At 41.9% G+C, this 4,886-nt stretch overlaps 1 pseudogene; it reads right to left on the bottom strand.

Moving 5' to 3' along the window:
• Positions 1-1,824: 1,824 nt before the first annotated feature.
• Positions 1,825-1,943, bottom strand: LOC111741853 (annotated as a pseudogene).
• Between the last annotated feature and the right edge of the window lie 2,943 nt (positions 1,944-4,886).

Raw genomic sequence — 4,886 nt, 5'->3', positions numbered from 1 at the left:
ACTCGGCACGGAAGTTAAATTAGAGAACCCTCAGCAAGTACATAACAGTCAGAATCGTCTTGTTTTGCCTTGAGAGCTGTTCCTGTCTTCAAGCCTCATACATATCCTTGTGTTTACACAGTAGATTTAAAATAAACAATGATAGCACAGTGATTATAAAAGAAGACAATCTGAAGTTGAGTTACTTCAATTCCATCATCCTCTATGGCCACTCAGAGTTTCTAATAGTGTGTTTAAAATTGGAAAGATTGAAACAAAGTGGCTGGAGTGATCACTTAAAAACCATGCCCAAATGAATCTGAATCTTGAGGAAACCTTTCTAGTTTACTCTCAAAACAAACAAATGTAGTTCAGTTTATATGTGCCTGTAGGTGACCACCTGGAACTTACATACATGTTATTAAAACTCCATAGTAACCAGAGCAATTGTTCAAAAGTTAGACTAATGATAGGTTTATTTGAGGGAGGAGGAGTGTTTTATTGTTGGAATTGTTTAGAACTTCTGGCACAAAAATGTCTTTCAGTTGCTTTTATCATTGTTTTAAATTCTCTGCAGACAATGCAGCCCCATATTGCCTGCATGCAGTATGGACGTTTCCACCCCTGGGAAGCTGCTAGTCAGGAGGAATATGGTCCCAGGTTCAGCAGTTACAGGAAGAGACCCCAGTTCTGTTCACATCTTCTCTCCACCAGCCAGGGCTGCTGGCTTTTATCTTCAGCTCCTCCCCTCCGTCACTAACTGGCAGCCTCACCTCCAGCCAGGATGAGAGGGAAAAACAAAGGGACGAGGGCAGAGGACAGTAACAGTCAAATCGGTCGCTTTTGGTAACTTGCTTTTTTTTACTTACAAATAGAAAATAACACTTTTATAGTTGGTGTTATACAGTTGTGTGAATGTTGACAAATGCATAGAATTGTACAACCACCATCACAATCAGAATACAGTTCACTCACTCCCCAAAATTCCCCTGTGCTGCCTCCTTTGTAGTCAAACCTTCCCCCGAGGCCTAAGCCTTGGCAACCACCGATTAGTTTTCCTTCTCTAGAGTTTTGCTCTTTTCTGAGTGTCATATAAGTGGAATCAAACCGTGGGTACCACTCTGAGTCTGGCTCCTGTCACTCAGTATAATGCCTCTGAGATTCGTTCAGGTTGGTGCACATATTAGCAGACCATTTCTGTCTATGCCGCATAGTTTTCCACAGTATGGATGTGCCACGGCTTGTTTATTCATATACCTGTTAAAGGACGTTTGGGTTGTTTCCAGTTTGGGGCAATTAGAAATAACTTTGCTGTGACATTCACATACAGATGTGTATGTGAATAAAATTTTCCTTTCTCTAGGATAAATACTTAGGATGGAATTGTTGAGTCATATGATTAGAGTATGTTTAACTTAATAAAAAACTGCCAAACTGTTTTTCTAGAGTGGCTGTGCCATTTTGCATTCCCAGCACCAATGTATGAGAATTCTGGATGTCCTGTATGCTCGCCAACACTTAGTATTGTCAGGTTTTTTGTGTTGTGTATGTGTGTATGTGTGTGTGTGTGTGTGTGTGTGTGTGTGTGTGTGTGTGTGTGTTTTACTTTAGCCATCCTAATAGATTTGTAGTTTCATCTCATTGTAGTTTTTTAATTTGCATTTCCTTAATGACAAATGATGTTTAGCATATTTTCATGTGTTTATTAGCCATCTTAGTTGGATCTGTAGGTGCCCAATATTTTTCATTTTTTATTTTTTTATTTTTTAGGTGAGGCAACCCTTGGCTGACCTCACAGATTGCAAAGAGCTTGTCAGCTTACAATTCTTCATTTTTTATTTTTTACGCCTACAGCACCTGGTCTTCCTAGGTGGTCTCCCATCCAAGTACTAACCACGCCTGACCCTGCTTAGCTTCCGAAATCAGACGAGATCAGGCTTGTTCAGGGTAGCATGGCTGTAAACCCAATGTTTTTTTAAAGGGGGAAGCAAAGGCTTTTCTGGAAACCCAAGAGAACAAAAGAAATCCCTTTAACTATGATTAGGCCCCTTACCCTTGGCCACTTCTGGATGCAAGTGGATAGAGACAGGAAAGTTGGGGTTGGATCAGCCAATAACAGTGTCAGCTCCACACAGTAATGCCTGGTCCAAGTGCTTGGGCACAATGACACTAAAAATTCTTGTTCCGGTTGATTATCTACCTCTACTTTCTGAGTCCCCCTGCCAGAAAACAGGTTAGATCATTGATTCGTATTTGTTATTTTCAATGACAAACTTTATCAGTTCTGTGCATCTCCAATGTCTGGGCTATCTATAGAATGGTATGGTACTAAGATGGGAGAGAGGAGAATGTGGGAAAGAATTCTTAATTGTTATTTGTTCATATTATTGACCTAAAGCTTCTTTTAATTTTAATCTTTGATGTTGAAATATTTCTAAAGCATTGCATTCACTTCTTGGCTTGGGCAATGACAAAAAAAATTGACTATCATGACATGTCTCCTGTCTGAAAAGAGCAAAGCCTAAGATAGTTAATTTTATGTGTCTACTTGGCTAGGCTATGGTACCAGTTGTTTGGTCAAAGACCAATCTAGATGTTACTGTGAATGGGGCTTTAAAAATGTAATTAACATTTAAATCAATAAACTTTATTCATGCACTAAAGTATATTACCCTCTATAATGTGGGTGGGTCTCACTCAATCAGTTGAAAGACTTAAATGACTGAGTTCCCTGAGAAGGAAGAAATTTTGCCTCCAGACTGTCTTCGGACCGAAGACTGCAACATCAACAGCCTCCCTTGCATGTTTCGGCCTGGCTAGACTTCACATTCATATGAGCCAATTCCTTAAAATCTCTCTATATATAGTTTATGTGTGTATGTGTGTGTGTGTTGGGAGGAGGAGGGTAATATCCTATTGCTTCTGTTTCTGTGAAGAAACCTGACTAATACAAAACCCAGAGATCCATGTCAGGTTTCAATGTCCAGGCTACAGATGGAGGTAGAGATTAGCATGAACAGGTATCGTTCCTGACGAGCCTGGGAAATTGTTGTGTTATTTTCTATTTGTGATAAGCATCTCATTAGTTTCTATTTTGTGGTTGGATTTGTCTATTTCTCTCCAAAATGATATGCTCTTAGAGATAAAGACTAACTTCAATCTGGTTACTTGAAGGTTCTGTTTAGTAAATTTTATTGGTAAAATTCTGTCCAATATTGCAGATACTTTGGTTGGTTGGTTGGTTGGTTATGGGTATTTCCTGGAAGAAAGAGACTTTCGCCCTTAAATAATTGAGGAGTTCCTCCCCTGCAAATACTCAGAACTTCCTTGCTTTAGATGTAGAGGGGGTAATGAGGAAAATATTTAGTGATGGATATTTGGGCCCAAATTGCTCGTCCACGGCCCTGTGGAGCCTTGAACGGTAGTGAGCAGAGGGCTCGGGGCTTTAGCTCATGAGACATGGGGAGCCCAGGAACCCTCAACTCCATCCATAGCCTAGGGCCAGGGGTAAGTTTTCCATCAGATACACCAGTAGAGGCCAATACTGGAGCGCATTTCTGAAACACTTCCAGTTTTTGGCGCGTGCATCTTTTACACCGTTGTTATGTTGTTAAAGTTGATTGAGACGATAGGAACAGAGGGTGTACATGTGTGAGTGTGCGTACACACACACACACACACACACACACACAGAGTTGATGCTGATTAAAGGTTTATGGAAAGCAAGAAGATCTGATAGGATTTGGGCAGAATCCGACCAGTTTTAAGTTTTCCAACCCTAAGCCGTTAAGTCCTCACAAGCTGTTATTTTTGTCCTGGATGTAGAAGGGAGACTAAGTTGGGGAATGTAAATGGCAAGGCCCAGAGTTTTTTGAGACGATTATCAGATTTGTATAAGATTTACTCCACTCTTTAGAAAAGATCACTCATGCACACACACACGCACATACATAAACTGGTTTTCTGCAACCCCAACTCACAGATTGCATCAGTAAATTTGACTTTCGAGTGAGAATCATAAGCAGGAGTGCTGGTAGAACTGCAAGCCTGGGCAGATGAACCCGATGCTCAGAGAAGAAGCTTCCAGGAGCCTCCCAGACCTCCTGAGGTAGCCCATCCACAGGAAGCTGAACACTCCATCCTTCCAAAAAAATCCATCCAGTTCACCCAAAGTTTTACCTTTAGCAAGTCATTCCTTTGTGTCTGGGGCCTTTGCGTCTTGTAGAGTTCCCTGAAAGGCAAACTCCCAAGTGGGTGTATTTCTAAGGACTAGCACAGGGCCTGAAAGTCAGGTCATTATAGTAGCTGCTACATTTTAGCACTCAGTGTGGCCCAACTGCCAAGCACTCTCTTCTGACATTCAGCCCCTCTGGCTACAGCTCTGGGCTTGTCAATTAGCTTTTTCAGCAAACTCATGGACAAGTTGATTCATGGTATCTACTGCTACCCCCTCGCCTCACACTTTCTCCACATTCCACTCTAGTAGGACACCAGCTCCACATCACCAAAACCAACGCTCATCAGTGACACTGAAAGCTTCACAGGCCATGTCTTTTGTGTTTAACTGCCCTCCTAGAAGCATTGCAGTCTCTGGGCTTCCATAGTAATCCCCACCCCCTGGGATCTCCTTCTTGCTGGCCACGCTATTCACAAGTCCATGCGCTCCCCTCTTCCCTCAACTGCACTGTTAAGTAGTGGTGTAGCCCATGGCTCAGACCTGGGCCTCATTTATCTTCCACTATCATTCTTCTGAGGTGAGACTATACAATTCCATGGTTTCTATACCACCCATTCACTGATGCCCTCATTTATTTCTCCCACCCTAACTTCTTCCTGGACCTTTATCCAGTTTCATGCATCCAGCTACCTACCTGACCTCCCCACTTGGATATGTTACAGGCCTAAGT

The sequence above is a fragment of the Pteropus vampyrus genome, unplaced genomic scaffold, assembly GCF_000151845.1.
Source record: "Pteropus vampyrus isolate Shadow unplaced genomic scaffold, Pvam_2.0 Scaffold3, whole genome shotgun sequence".
NCBI classification, from domain to species: domain Eukaryota; kingdom Metazoa; phylum Chordata; class Mammalia; order Chiroptera; family Pteropodidae; genus Pteropus; species Pteropus vampyrus.
The sequence above is the reverse complement of the archived record's forward strand: the minus strand, read 5'-3'. Positions and strand labels throughout refer to the sequence as shown.